Source organism: Panthera onca, chromosome A2 (assembly GCF_046562875.1).
Source record: "Panthera onca isolate mPanOnc1 chromosome A2, mPanOnc1 haplotype 2, whole genome shotgun sequence".
NCBI lineage: Eukaryota > Metazoa > Chordata > Mammalia > Carnivora > Felidae > Panthera > Panthera onca.
The window spans coordinates 126674557-126690993 of NC_138340.1; the positions used below are offsets into that span (position 1 = coordinate 126674557).

The 16437-nt window shown below is 42.3% G+C and overlaps 1 protein-coding gene across 3 annotated transcripts in view; it reads right to left on the reverse strand.

The window, feature by feature from the left end:
- The window catches only part of AOAH (acyloxyacyl hydrolase), a 167599-nt gene that overhangs the window by 70313 nt on the left and 80849 nt on the right, over positions 1-16437 (reverse strand). The gene's annotated exons all lie outside the window — the stretch shown is intronic.

Sequence of the window (16437 nt, forward strand, 5' to 3'; positions counted from 1 at the left end):
GGCCTATGATTTCAAGGGGTTCACATACCCCCTGTATCTCTTACACAGTCTCGGGTTCAAGAACTGTTGACACAGAGTGTTGACAAAACCAGGATTCATTTGAACCATGTTTCTATGGCTTGTGCAAAATCATAGAGAAAAAACATTGCCAGCTATGTCCCCTTATTATTCCTTTTATAAATGCCCTCTGGGATAAACCTCTACTCTGGTCTAATTTCTAGAAAAAGCTTATCTAGACTGATGTTTTCAGAATAGGGTTGCCAAATTTAGCAAATAAAAATAGAGGATGCCCAGTTAAATTTGAGTTTCAATACACAAAATGTATGGGGTGCTGTTGGTTAAGCATCTGACTTCAATTCAATTCATGATCTCACGGTTCATGGATTCTGGGACCCATGTAGGGCTCTGTGCTGAAAGCTCAGAGCCTGGAGCCTGCTTCAGATTCTGTGTTGTCCCCTCTCTCTTTCTGCCATTCCCCTGCTCTGTCTCTCTGTCTCAAAAATAGTCTTAAAAACAAAACCGGGCGCCTGAGTGGCTCAGTCGGTTAAGCGTCCGACTTCAGCTCAGGTCACGACCCTGTGGTTTGTGAGTTTGAGCCCCGCGTCAGGCTCTGTGCTGACAACTCAGAGCCTGGAGCCTGCTTCAGATTCTGTGTCTCCCTCTCTCTCTGCCCCTCCCCTGTTCACGCTCTGTCTCTTAATAATAAATAAACATTAAAAAAATTAAAACAAATAAAAAAGCCCCACAAAAAAACCCCCAAAATGTGGTGTCTATATACAATGGAATATTATTCAGTCTTCAAGAAGAAGGAGATTTCTGACCCATGCTAAAACATGGGTGAAACTTAAGGACATTATGCTAAGTGAAATAAACCAGTTTCATAAAAAGATAAATACTGTATAATTCCACTTATAGAAGGTACTTAGAGCTGTCAAATTCATAGACACAGAAAGTAGAAAGGTGGTTGCCAGGGGCTGGGAGTGGATGTAGAATGAGGAGCTGCCATTTAATGGGTACAGAGTTGTAGTTTTGCAAGATGAAAAAGTGTTGGAGATTGGTTGCACAGCAACGTGATATACTTAACACTAATGAACTGTACACTTAAAGGTGGGTAAGATTATAAATTTTACGTTGCAAGTATTTTATCACAATTAAAAAAAATGAGTACAAAAAGATTGAATTTCAGGTAAACAAAGAATAATTTTTGGCATAAGTGTGTCCTGTGCAATGTTTGGAACATGTTTATACTTAAAAAGTTGTTTGTTATGCATCTGAAGTTCAAATTTAACTGGGTGTCCTGTATTTTACCAGGGGATCTCAGTTTGGATACACACTCTGAAATCCAATGCTTCCTTTTTGCCCTGGCTGACAGGAAGCCTCAATGCCTGGCTGCAGGAAGCAGTTTATCTCAGGTACATAGTGTCTTCTCCTCCATGTGCCCTTGAGCTTCTCAACATTGAAAACCTATGCCTCCTTTGGATAAACATGAAAACCTTGGGTCCTCCTTTAATGTTTATTTTAAAATGAAAAATAAACTAAGGATAATGTCTAAAGGCAAATCCTATCAAAGCAATTGTGGCACAGAATACAAGTTTTCAAATTGCATATGGCCCTTCCCCTGCTGGCTTCCTTGCTTATGATGATCCTTATCCTGTCTCCTAAAGAGAACCTAAATGTGGAGGCTATGAGGGAAGGAAAAGCCACACTTCTCTCTCATTAACCACTTGAAAATGTATCATTATTATTTTTTCTGATTACAAAGTATACTTGTTATAGAACTCAAATATATAATAATTTACAATATAGAAAGTCTCTCATCACTTCCACTTAAGAGATAATCATTGTGAGGTAACCACTGTTAACACCTTGTGAGCTACCTATCGACATCTATATCATATCTGTATCTATGCCTATATCTATCTATATCTATATCTATACCTAAAGCTATCTATAGATGAACATTATATATGTGTTCAGAATAGGGTTGCCAATGGTTATGAATCTACCATCATTCTTTAAACTTGGAAAACCTCAAAACTCAAGTAGTTTTCCTAGTGTCAGGGTGTGATGGTTCTTACCATCATATAGAGAATGAGTACTCAAAATAAAATAAAATTTATTTCTCAACTGTGGACTGTAATGGGTTGAATTGTGTCCTCCAAAGAAGCATGTGAAAGGCCTAACCCTCAACATTTCAGAATGTGACCTTATTTGTAATAGGGGGCCATTGCAGATGCAATTAGTTAAGATGAGGTCATACTGAAATAGGATGTGTCCCTAATGCACTATGACTGGTCTCTTCACAAGAAGAAGAAGAGACACAGAGACACAGGGGCAAGACCATGTAATGATGGAGGCAGAAACTGGAGTCAAAGAACAAGTCAAGGAGCACCAAGGATCGCCAGTGATCACTGGAAGCTAGAAGAGAGGCATGGAACGGATTCTTTCTCAGATCTGTCAGAAGGAAACATCCTGCTGACATCTTGATCTCAGATTTTCAGCCTCCAGAACTGTGTGAACAATTTTTTTAAAGCCATTGAGTGTGTGATACTTTGTTGCAGTGGTCCAAGGAAACTATGGCATGGTCTGAACTGGACAATTTGCTTGCAGTTCTTATCATTCTTATTCAGAGGTCCAAGATACGAACCTTCTACTGTGTTCATTTACTTCTCAAAATACGTCATGTAACAAACAAATAAGTTCACACGCAGCAGTTGTCCTGTGGTGCCTTGCCCTGTTTCCCTTGGCTCTGTGAGATTTCTCCTTCCACATGTCAATCCCAAGGACCCCATCCTTATTCTTATCCCAAGGGTGATTTTCAGCACAGTGGGGGCAGGAAGTGGAAGAGAGGTGACCGGAAAGGATGGCTTCTTGGGATTAACTATTCTGGTTAGCAACAAAATAATGTATTATCATTAATAATTATAATAATTATGTATTAATAAAATAACAATAATGTGTCAATTATGGTTTATCTCTATCTAAGGAGCAGAAACAGGCGATGGAAAAGAGGCTCCTGATGAATCTTGAAGCACCATGCAGTTCCAGTGACTGGCACTTTGTCACCCCTTAGCAGGAGGCACCCGCCACTTTCTGCTCAAAACTCTACCATTATTGTGAGTCAGATACTCTCTGTTTTGGTTTCTGTTCCTCCTGCCACTATAACTCAAATGTCTTCTCTGTTTTTTTTTAATCTTATTTTTTCCCTAGGTCTTGCTGTTTACAATGTGTGTTTGCTGTAGGATTTGAGAATATTCAATTCATCCAGAGAAGACAAGAAAAGTAAACAGAATGGATGAAACTCATAAGATTTGTTAGGCAGAGATAGTGAATAAGCAGGTGGCTTGTGATATGTAGACAGAATACGTGAGCTGTGTTAAGTGAGTCAGTAGCCTATAGAGCATATTGAGTTAAAGGAACAATACAACACTCCCCGATACCACACACTCTCTCTCTTTCTCTCCTTTTTCTCAGTCCTCTGCATCATGACAACCCCAGATTTGGGGAACTGGGCACAGAACTAGGCTTCTGATTTGGGATGGGCCTGCTCTCTCTTTCATAGGGAGTTAGACAGGAACCCTGCTGGCAGGGAGGTGTGCCTGATGCTCTCTGCAGCCTGGAGCAGTAACGGAGGGGATGGCAGTTCTGAAGCGTGCCAGCCAAGTAGGGAAAGGCTTTACTCTAAAAATGCAGAAGCTCTACTTCTGTGTCTGGCTCTACAAAGACAGTGAAACTCCACGGTTTGGATATGACACATTGGAAATGGGTTCCATAGTCTATCCAGCCCCATTCTCAGTCAGGGGTGGGTGATAAAGTGTTTATCTTCCCAGTGGGGGGGAGGGGGGAGCAGATGTTGAGAGAGAGTTAGGACAGAGGAGAAAATGGCTGGCAGCCTTGTTTTGGGTAGTGGGGTCTCTCAATTCAGTCTCTCTGGATCAATCCCTTCAGATCTCAAATATCTGGGAGAATCCTGGACTTCTTGCTGCTCTTGAAAAAAGCCCCAACCAGTCCTGGAATCATCCCTACCAGGATTTAAGCTGGAGCAGATGGCAGCTGATGCTGAATCACAGCGGGGACCAGGGTGGCTTTGTATCTCACAGCCGAAGTCCTGGAAAGCCCAGGAAGGTCAGCTGCATAGGTTTGTCCTGGTCACTCAATTAACCTTGAAATAACACGCATTTGTGCTTTCCTGGTTAAATGTTTCAGACTTCATTTATGGTGTTATGGTGAAGTTTTACCATTCTTGGCTGTGCAAAACCAGGGGCTTTACCTTTGTGTCAGTTTTGGTATCTCCGATGGCTGTAGAATATTACTCTCTTTAACAGGAATGTTGGGAGGGTCAAAGGACAGTGAGGGGAGCAGCCTGACAAGTAGAAGCCCCACACTGTGTAAAGAATCATGTTTGGGTGGATTATGTAGTGTCCCCTCCAAGTGGATTGTCCCAGGTTTAAGAGGAATGAATTTTATTGCAGATAATAGAAAACATTTGAGCAGACAAATAGAAGCCCCAACATACTTTTTCTTCCTTAGTAAATTTGGTAGATAAAAATGAGAAGTAATGGCCATTAATAGCAAAGGTTTTATAGACCCTAGCAAAAAGAGAATGTTTAAGTCATATCACATTAAACACTAAAAGCCTTATTCACGCAACATTGTACCCAAGATATTTCAGGCATTTAAGGCAGGAAAGATGCAAATTAGGATCTCCCTCATCAACTCCTGCTTATTCCTCTTGAGCATTTATGTTCTCAGAAAACTTGTCTTAAATGTACCTTAAATGTACATATGTAGAAAGACAATGTTTACCAAGAAAAATTTCCCAAATTTGTAAAGAGCATCAGAAACTTAATGAGTGATAAGCCAACTGCCTCATTGCTTCAGATTTTCTTCTGATTTTATCAATGATACACAATGTTTTATGTCATAATTGACATGTATATACCATTTTTGTGTAATATTTTAACATTACTCTGTGTGTGTGTGTGTGTGTGTGTGTGTGTATTTCCATGAATTGAGAAAGCCCACTGGTTCTCATTTTTAATGCATATTCAGTAAATATAAAACTTTGGATTTGGGAATATTTTAAGCCCTAACTTCAATAAGCAACTTATATTTGGGTTTCTTAAAACCATATGAAGTGACGGAGAATAATGGCATCAACCAGAAGTTCATTTGGTTCTGCCAATCTTCCAATGATAAAGGGAATATTCTTGGAGCCTTTATTTCACTGTTTCCATTTGAGCCCTCTCTGTCCGACAGTGCCATGGACAAATTGTACAGTGTATTCCCTTCTGTAGTACTGTTAACTGGGTTAGATCTAAGTTGTTTATTTTCAAATAATACAAAATCATTTGGAGGAATCTGTAGCTAACTTCTGTTGGAAAAAGATATGAAAAATATCATCAGTTAAATAAGTTTTTAAAAATTTATTTATCAGGAACTAAACTCTCAAAGCAGACAGGTTTTGTTGTTTTACTCAAAGAGGAAAATAGCTCTTAGGTTGGTCTTTTGATAATGGAACAAGAATCTCAAGGCCTAGGAATCAGAGATCGCTGTTTAGTTTTCGGACCACGAGCCTCCCAGCCCTCTTGGTCGGCCACTATTTCACCTGTCCTGCAGGTGGCCTAGATGAGGCTGTGCTCCTGCTTTGTGCCTTTTTCCCCCTCCTTTGAAAAAATTTTAAATTTACTTATTTAAATTCAAGTTAATTAACATACGGTGTCATCTTGGCTTCAGGAGTAGACCCCAGTAATGCATCTCTCACAGATGACATCCAGTGCTCATTCAACAAGTGCCCTCCTAAATGCCCATCTCCCACTTAGCCCATCCCCCTCCACCTCCCCTCCAGCAACTCCCAGTTTGTTCTCTGTATTTAAGAGTCTCTTACAGTTTGCTTCCCTCTTGGTTTTTCTTATTTTTCCTTCTCTTCCCCTATGTTCATCTGTTGTATTTCTACACCTTTCAATCTCACAGGCCTGCTCTATGACCTCCTGCCTTCTCAGGCCACTGCCTGGGACTCAGTCTCATCATCCACCCTCCCCCTCTCCTATCTCCCGCCACTACCTTAGTGCATTTCCTTATAGAAATACCAAGTCATGAAACTTCAAGGGCCCTCCTTGTCCTTCGCACAAACTTTCTTGCTCTGGTCCCTTTCCTTTAGGCTTTGATATGTGAATAAATCCTATAAATGAATGTATATTCCTTCATGATGCTTGAATGTGCTACATTTCCCAGGTAACTGCGTTTTAGGCCAGAGGAGAGAAAGGACTAATAATGAATTCCCCCTATGTGCCAGGCACTGAGACGGGAAACTTGTACACACTGTGTAACTTCATCAAACAACTCTGTGAGGCAGGGGCTAGTCTTCTTCCTTCCTTCCTTGGTCCCTTCCGCAAACACTGTTTGAGCAACTACCATGTCTCAGATGCTGGATACTACCTTTTAGAAAAGGAACAAGCATCCAAGCCTCAGATGAACAGCAGTAAATTAAATGAGCACACCTCAATCTACTTGGAGATACTAGAAAAAGCCCATTTTGTGGTGGCACCTCTTGTCACTGGTCCCGGGCCACAGAGGACTCTGTATTTTCTGTGCAGAAACTGGGCCACGTGGGACTCAGGAAAACTGTGGCAAACAGAACTCAGAAGGAGTTTGGGTGACTTGCCAAGGTCACAGAGCTGGTACGCAGTGGGGCTCGGATTTGAACACAGGTGCTGGTGGGATTAGGAAGGGAGAGGCTTGGAGCAGGCCAGAAGAACCTCAGCTTTCAGTAACCCCTTGTATCTGGTCCTTGCTTTCCCCCTAAGCTGCCAAATCTCATGGAATCACAAACTTGGCTAAGCTGGATTGGCTAGTTGTTGAAAATGAGGCTTCCTGGGTGTCTACTGAGAGGATGGTCTCTCAGATACTACTTTGGGTAAAAGGTTCAGAAATCTACAGATAATCCAGGAGTGGCTGCTATCTTTTCCTCTCTGTTTCTCTTATGTGGAAGCCAAGCATACCTTATGAAGAGTACAGAATGGATATTTTTGGGATACATACTGAAATGATATGTGAGCCTACACAGACACATACATACACACCCCACTCACATATTCCCAGCGTCTGTTCTGTCCTCACATCTGCTGGGGAAAGGCAGACTCAGAGAACCACTACCAATCTGGAGGTTTATCTTCCAGTGCAGCTGGCAGATGAAGGTCTGGGAGAGCAGGGGAAGTATATTTCCTCTGGTTTCTGCCTCTCAATCTCAGACTTTACTCAGTCAGGCAGCATCATTCACATAAGCTAATACTTTGATATAGACAATTTCAAGAATGTAATTAAACTCTGAGTTTGATTCATAAACCTTAGAATCCTGTACACAGTGAAATGAGTCTCCTATTGATGTCCTGGTGGCCCTATAATTCATTAAACATACAGAGAGAGAGAGAGAGAGAGAGAGAGAGAGAGAGAGAGAGAGAGACAGGGAGAGAGAGAGAGAAACACATCAAATGCCATCCTGTGCTAGGCACTCTGTTTACCACTGTACCAAGCAGTAGTAAGTTCCTCCTTTGTGGAGCTCACAGTCTAGAAAATAAACATTTCCCAGCTGGGTACCTTGAAGACTTTCTTTACCTCTTCTGTATCTCAGTTTCTTTGTCTACATGATGGTCTAATAACAGCACCTATCTCATCGGGTGGTCTGAAAAGACAATCCATTTAGAATTATAAGTGTTCAATGAAAGTTAGCTCTTAGTGGTAGTGATAGGGAAGTCCAGAGTGATAGAAAGGACACCTGTCTCATATGTGGGGGTTTGAAAAGGAATCTTGTAAGAAATGTCATCCCATGTGAATCCTGTGAGGTTACTGAGAGGGAGCCAGACAAAAAGGGGCAGGGGAAAGAGTTTAAGCACTGGCAATACCATATACAAAATTCCACAGCTGAATCCATCCTATTACATACAAGGACGACCAACAAACTCTGCCTGTAACAAACCCAAGGAGCATATATGCCAGTTCTCTATTGCTCTATCTATTGTTATGACCAGTAACAACTGCTCAGCTCCTGGGATGATACCTATTGAAGGCACATTTAAACTTTAGCAAGAGCTAAATAAGTAGTTTTCAGGTAAAAAACGTATAGCATTTCATCTTTGACCCTATGCCAGTCCAAAGCCTTATGGGGCAGTGAAGAAAGTCAAATAAAGATTTCTAGCAAAATGTGACCAGTAGACATAAAGAGGACAGAATGGCAAGCAACAATCTTTCATCATTTTGCCAGAATATAGCTCTTTTTATTAATCTATTTTTTCACCTTGTCAGCTCCTCTTAGTCTCTTTCATTCCCCTTTTCTTTTATTTATTATTTAAGGTCTAACCCCATCATTTATTTATTCGATGAATGAGTTGAGGGATGCATTTATCTAATCGCCCCATACCAAATGAAAATGCATTGTGCAGTTGGATTTCTTCCACAAAATTCAAGTCCTTCCATCATTATTTCTAGAGTGGTTGAAGAACTGTATCCAAATTCATAAAACTGAGAAAACAAGAGTTTAAAGTGTCCTGCTGCTATGCAGAAAAAAATCACAACCTTTTCTTTCATGGAGCCAGTGGAACACATTTTTTCACAAACAGAAAAAATAACTATTCTAAGGGCCAGGAACAGGCAACAAGGCACACATATCATAAAATTTCACTCTTCAGATACCTTCATTTGTAAAGGTTTGGTCATTTTTTTGAAGCATTCAAGCTGCTGTTTGTCTGGGATGGGGTAGTTTTCATTTTTTGAGAGGTAACATCAAACATTAGACTCTAGAAGCCCAAAGTCCACAGCCAAGCTACAGGGGAAGCCATCACGGGGGCACCTAATGACCAGGCCAGAACTGGGCTGTCACTCCCCACTATCTAGCTCATCAAAAATGACCTCATTTTCTTCCTCTCCCCTCTTCCACCTTATACCAAGAAGCTATCACAAAATCTCGCTGATTCTATCCTTCCAACTTGCACATGTGATGGTCCTGGGTTACTGCCACAGCCTCTGGCCAGGGTCCCTGCCTTCTCACACTCCCCCTACCATCTTCAGAAGTCTATTCTAGAATCTTGTTGGGGAGCTTTGTTAAGATATGGATCCTGTTTGGGTAGATTTGTGGTGGGGTCTTAGAATTTATTTTTAATAAGTGCCCTAAATGGCTGCAGTGACTGGCCCGGTTTGGGAAACACTGCTCTTTGGGCTACAGTAGCTATTCAAAGTCATCCTCCACATGGCACCACCCACTGCCCCAACTTCTTCTCACATCCCACTCAACTACCTGTGGGCCACTCAGACCTTCAGGCCTGTCACAAGCTCTTCTTCCTACTCTGCGGTCTTTACTTATCAATTGCTACTCATTGGTCAAGCATTAGCTAAATCCTGACTTCTTTGGCCCTCCTTCCTTTGTGAGGTGCTCTTCTCACTCTCATCACACCCTGTGCATGCTTAGCTAATTACACCTAACATGCCAGCACTAGGGTGGAGTAGGCCAACTTTTTAGTATAAAGGGGCTTTGGTCTCTGCTGTGACTACTCAGTTCTGCCATTGTAGTGGAAAAGCAGCCACTGACAATATGTAAATGAATGTGCATGCTGTGTTTCATTGAAACTTTATTTACCAAAAAAAGGGAGGGACCACATTAGGTTCAAGGGTCATAGTTTGCTGACTTCTGCTCTAGGCTCCAATGTATTCAGTTTGTGTCTGGGCTCCATGTTTAACTGCATTATCTTGGGTAAGTTAGTTATCCTAAGTCTTCATTTCTTCATCTATAAAACACACATAATAATGGGGTCACTTCAGTGCTTTTTTTTTTTTTTTTAGAGAGAGAGAGACAGAGTGTCAGCATGGGAGTGGGATGATGGGGGGCAAGAGAGAGAGAGAGAGACAGAGAGAGAGAATCTTAAGCAGCCTCCATGCTGATGTAGGGCTTGATCCCACAACCCTGGAATCATAACCTGAGCTGACATCAAAAGTCAGACACTTATCTGACTAAGCTGCCCAGGGGTCCCTCATTTCAGTATTAAATGAGATAATACTAAGTACAATGCCTGGCATTTGGTAAACATATGGTAATATTTGCTTAATGTAATTATTATAATTGTGAGTTAATCTATCTTTCCAACTAGACTTTAAGCTCCTTGAGGTTAGAGACGGCTTTTCATGTCTATGGCCTGAGTTGTTCACCCTTATCTATTTTCTGTGCCTTTAATAATAGAACTCCCACAGTGTTAGCTGGGCACATGGCTGTACTTCCCAGCCTCGGTTACAGCCTAGTGTGAGCATGTGACTGGGTTCTGGACAATGAGGTGTGTAAGAGAGTAACACATGCCACCTCTGTGTCAAATACTTCCAGAGGATGTGTGTGTCCTCACTTGGTCCTTTTTCCTTCCTACAGGAGGGAGGTGAACAAAGCAGGAGCAGCCACCGTGAACCCAGAGGTGGAAGCTGCATGTTGAGGATGGCCGAACTATCCTGCCAGCCCTGGAGTGCTTCCCTCTGGATTATTATATGAAAGGAGACCACATTTTCATCTTAAGTCACTTAATTTGGCGATTCTTTGTTACAGCAGCTGAACCTATACCCTGCTTGATTAATTACTAGTCTTTTAAGAAGGGCTGACCCACCTGCTATTCTTTCTGGCTCTCAAATATGTTACCAACATGCAAACATGACCTTTTTGATCCTTATTGATCTATTTTTTCTCGGGGTCTTTATCAATCAGTCTTTAAATTATTGGCTCAGTGTTGCTGTCCTCAATTTCTCTTCCTGGAATCTTTGGACCTTCTCTTTCAGAATGCTCCCCTTGGTTTTCTTCTAGGAATTATGGCTTAGCCAATCTGACCAATCTGTGAGCCATTGCCTTGAATAGAAAATCCCTAGGAAATCACTCAGAAGCCAGGCATTTGGCAAGGGCTAGGCTGGGTGATCTCCATTCTTTTTACCCCAAGGAATGGCATGGAGGGAATTAGCTGAATGAACTAATGAATGACTGGAGTGTAGCAATCAATTCCAGTCATCCCAAATTATTTCTAAATGCCAGGGTTTTCCTCTTTCCACATCCTAACTGATTCAAGACTCTAAATGTTTTTCCTATGATGAGTCAGTTTCCTGAGACCCAGTTTATGGTTGAGGAACTTGAGGGAGAGCAAAGCTAAGTGGTAAATATAATTAACTAGGGGGCAAGAAATTACATCTAGTCTTCGTAGCGCGCTGGATCACACAGGTGTTTACCGACTCATGCTGCCTCTCTCTGAGCAAATCTCCATCTAATGTGCTGGGAGAGCAGGCATATGGGCTGAGTAATTATAAATGCCTTTCAGAAGTACGGTGCTTAAAATAATTTCCTCTTATAGTTCTTCATAACACCGGGTGTTTGTCTTTTTAATTCTTGCAGAAGGCAGTGAGGGCTAAGATCACAAATGTTTTCAGAAGAATGAGCCTGCAACAGCATCCTACTTTGCTGGCAGATAAGAGCCCCAAACGCTCACCTTGAGTGGGAAGAAAAGGGCATTACATTGATCCGGCCTCAAGGCAAGAGCCCGTCTGGCCTGTGCCCGTGAACAGAGAATGGGAATAGAACACTCTGTCTCTTGTGGCCTGATAGCTGCTGGAGAAAAGGATTCACCATGGTGAATACAACTCTCTTTTTCGGGCAGAATAAATGAGGAGTAACTAGAATTGAGACTTCTCTTCTCACTGTTTAGCATCTTTAATCTACTAGCCGGCAAGGTGTCTAAGGGGCAGAAAATATAATTTTGTCCAATTTTACTGAACTACAGTCTTTCCTCATCTTGAAAAAATAATAATAATAAAGTACTCTAATTCTTAAGTATTTCTGGAGTTGACATGAATCTAGCCGAGGTAGAATTTCCATATTTTATGTGCACCATGAAAATCAGCCTTTATGCTTAATAGAAGCTTTGGGCTCACTGTTAAATCCAGAGAGCAGGAAGCAGGGCAGGTTAGGGAGAGTCAGGGTGAGAGCTTTGATACTTGCCTGTGCGGTCTGTGGGCTAATAAAGGTCAACCAAATTTGATCTACACACTCATCTCAAAGAGTCCAATGAAGCACATGTGGGCTTGAAAGACTGGAGCCGCTTTGCTCTTGGGTGAATATGCATTTTCTGCAGCCAGATTAAGGATTCATTTTGTCCTTGACACAGCACGAAATTCAATCTGCGCCTACTTACCCTACAGACAACAGCCTGCTGGGGGTCGTGCTAAGATTTTATAATAGTACAGGCAACAGCCTTCGCTAGCAACATAAACATTTGGGAAATTGTATTTCAGAATCTCTTCTCCCTCCTCTTTCCCCCAGCCCCAACCCGTCATGCAATTCTGGTTCAGTGAAATGCAGCATTTAATATTTTGGAAATAATTTTCGAACAGATGGGGAAGAGGCAGGAGGGCAGCATCTAATGCTGGCCTTGATGATCTCTCTGCCTCCCTTCCGTTCTCAACAAAACATCTCAAGCAGTGAATGTTTTTCCTTTGAAGGAAAAAAAAAAGCACGAAAGTGTTTTCAAATCCACTCGTTTTTCTTTGCAATCTTTCTAAGTTGAGATCTTTCCTGTGGCACGGGAAGCTTATTCTGGATCTGACTACTAGGAGACCTCAGAGAGAAGCTAGGGTTGTTTAAGGAGGGAGGAGGGGAAAAACCAGCTTTCTGCCCTCAGCCGAATGAGGCTCAGAACCTTTGTTTCTGCAGAACCAGTAGGGTGATTCTTCACACTCTCTTTATTGAACTACAAATATCTTTCCAGATGAACACACTCCTAATCTAATTAGCTGTAAACAGGCCTCTCGGGTGCCACACTGCTTAACTAGAGGATGGCAAGAAGGGCGGAGAAGAGGAGGCTGTGGCAGGAAAGATACCCACCACTGTGGATTCCTTTCCATAGGCACAGTTGGGATGGGGTGATGTATTTGCAGCAGTGTTTTCTGCTTTTAGGGAAGCAAAGGCCAAGAAATGTTGAAGTCTCATAAAGGGCAGAATTATGAAACAATGAGTAATTGGGTTTCTACAGCACTTCCCTCTCTTTCCAGATGATATGATGTATTCCTTGGCACAGGAGAGAAAGCCAGGGCACCAAAAACATGGGGTCCTGAAGGGTTTTGGTTGATGGTACCTATTCCCACTGTCGAACCCTGAGTGAGGCCACACAGCTGGGTGTATGCCACAGTTCCTTACCCGAGGAACCTTGAGATTCAAGCATCAGTCACATGCCTTCCTCTAGCTTCTGGTAAAATCCCATCTTCCTTTTTGTTCCCTATCCTTGGTGTCAGCAATGATTAATCTCTTCAGAAACTGCCTTTGAGTTCTAATACCTATGTAATCAGTTGTGTGTATGAAATGCAACTCCAGTGTAGCCAGTCTCCTGTATTAAATCCCTTCGGTTGGAATGCTTTTATTTTCCTGATTGGTCCCTGCTAAATGTTGACTCTGACCCTGACTAGAAACCCAAGGCTCCATCTGCTGAATTAGCCAAAAGTTTGGGGGCTCTCTTCCTTTGTGGTGACATTACTAAAAGACTCTCAAATAGTTAGACCCACGGGCAGAGGGTGCATTCTCAGTGGACACTCTCTTGGGGAATCTCACACATTCTAATATGCTCTGGAAATCTTGGGTTGAGAGGCTAGTCCACACTATGCTGAAGGAGTCCCATTTTACCCTAAAACATTTTATCTTAGAGTACCTCTTTCCTGGCATTTATAGATGTAAAGAATTTGGAAAGCCACTGCGGTACTCCACAACCACTTCTTTCTTTTGTAAATCCTCAAAATTTGGACATTAGAAGCAGTAGGAAAACTGTGACAATGGTTCTCAAAATACGGTCTGGGGGATCACTGGGGACCTTTGAGACCCTCACCAGGAGTTCATGAGCACACTATTTTCATCATAATACTGAGACTTGATTTGCCTTTCTCACTTTCACTTTTATTTCACTCATGAGGGTACAGGGTAGTTTTCAAGAGGCTACATCCATATATATTAAAACAGATTGAAGAGGGAAGCAGATATAGGGATCCAGCTATCTATAGGCAGATACCAAAGAGATTCACAAAAGTGGGAAAGAAAACTACTCTTCTAACTTATTTTGTTGTTTGTTTTGGAAAATAAAGTTATGTCATAAAAATATGCCATTTATATTGATGTATTTCTTATTGTTATTGTCAAATGAATTAATGAATAATTCATGGCTGAACCTTCTGACCACAGAGGGTGGTGGGCGGAGGGAGAAGAGGTACAATCAGATATGATTCTTCTGGCTGGGCAGATGTCCAAAGCTGGCTCCCTATAACGAGGGCTCTGAGAGGCCCTGCTGGGAACATGGGACTAACCTCACAGGCAGCTAGTGCATTCTCCTAACCCCATCTAGTCTTTTAGGTTTCATGCTCCAGGCCCTGGTCATCTGGAGTTTACCCTCCACAGTGAAGTCATCAGTAGGCGATCTTCTCCAGGATTTTTAATGATCCAGGCTGGCTCTCCCTTCCTGGGGTCCACATACTTGCCCCGGGACACACACTCTTTCTATCTTGTTGCCTCAGTCACCATGCTTACACTATTCACGAGAGTGTCAGACACCAGCCCTTGTGACCCCAGTCTCTGGAGACAGCTATCTGAGTCTGCTAGTGGTCACCTACACTGAGGGGAAAACATGTTCACCCTTCCCCCAAGGGGAGAGCTGAGCTCCACTGCCATGCTGACTCCAGCCATTCCCTGCCTCAACTCATAGACCTCCGAGGTTGGGCCTTAAGCTACAGGTTGCAGAAATGATTTTCACTCCCTTCTTTTGTATGTCCTGTGGAAAGTGGGAATAGTTGGGGCCTCAGTTGAAACTTAGGTAGAAATAAATACCCCAATTTGTAATATCCTATTATAAAACTATCCCAAATTTCTGATGAGATAGTCATCATTATTTATATTTTTTAGATGAGGAAATTAATTTCAGAAAGGATAAGTGGCTAAGCTAGGACTCGAACTCAGATTTGATTCAAGGTCCAAAATTACTTTAAATAGAGATAACTTAGGGGCTGGAAATGCCCCTCTGGGCACTTGCTCTTGACTCAAGGTGTCAGTTTCATACATGGCTCTCATGCTATCAGTTGGGTGGCCATACATCCCAATTTGTCTGGACCAATCTAGGTCAATGCCCATTGTCCTCATATAATTATCAGTCATGATCCCTCTTCTCTCAGGTTTGGACAACAAATTACAAGTTCACCATAACCATTAGGGGTTGGGGGTATGGTGCAGAAGAACCAGAGGCACCAGAAATTTCTTAGGGGGACACTCTTCCAGAAGAGTCTTCAAAAGCTGGCTTTGACACTCTAGGGAAGATCTGCATTAGAGGGGTGAAGTCAGTGAGGCAGTCTTTCCAGATGCAGGGATGCCTGAACAGCCCTGAGTAAAGCCCAGCCAGGTGGGACACTGGCTCTGGAGGGTGGTCTCTTCAGGAGCTGGCTGTAAAGTCCACAGGGTGGGAAGGGTATGAGAAAAATACATGTCTACTGTTAATTCCAGATAACTTCTGCATTTGTCCTTTTCTTTTCTTCCCCATTGTACTCTTGTAGCTTAGGACACTTTCACTAGAAGATGAACAACTAGCTAGTCTCCTTTCCTGTTTTCCTCCCAATCCAATCCATCCTGCTATTGAAATCGGAGTGATTTTTCTAAAATTCAAATAAGACTGCTACTATTTCTCAGTTAAAAACCCTTTGGTGGCTTCCTATTGCCTTCAGGATAAACTCTGAATTCCTTAATGTGGCTTCAAGGGCCTTTGAGATCTGGCTCTTATGCACCTTCCTAGACTCTTCTCATACCTTCTCCACCTTGCTCCCACTTACCATCTAGTTCAGCCACACTAAACTTCTCAGAATGCTGAACCCTCTTACTTGTGAGCCTTTGCGTGTGCTCTTTCTGCTGCTAGCACACTCCTCACTGCTAGGACCAAACTGCCTGAATTCCTTCTTTCCTTGAGTGTGGGGAGTGTGTATGCATCACAGCAGCTCTGGAATTTGCTGGTCTGCATTTCCCCCCAAGGCCTGAAGCCCTCTGAAGACCTGGTTCTTTCCATCTTCTTCACCTCTGTGTCATTAGCCCCTATCACACGGCTTGGCACGCAGCAGGTCCCAGGTTAGTATTTGGTGACATTTTGTTTACTTGCCACAAGCATTAAAAGCCAAATAATCAGGGTGCCTGGGTGACTCAGTCGGTTAAGTATCCGACTCTTGATTTCGACTCAGGTCATGGTCTTATAGTTCGTGAAATCAAGGCCAGCGTCACTATCAGTGCAGAGGGTGCTTGGAGTTCTCTCTCTCTCCCTGTCTTTCTCTGCCCCCCCACCTCAAAATAAATAAATTAATTAAAAAAAAATCCAAAAGCCAAACAATCAAAACACAAGACATCAGAACTCAACATACCTC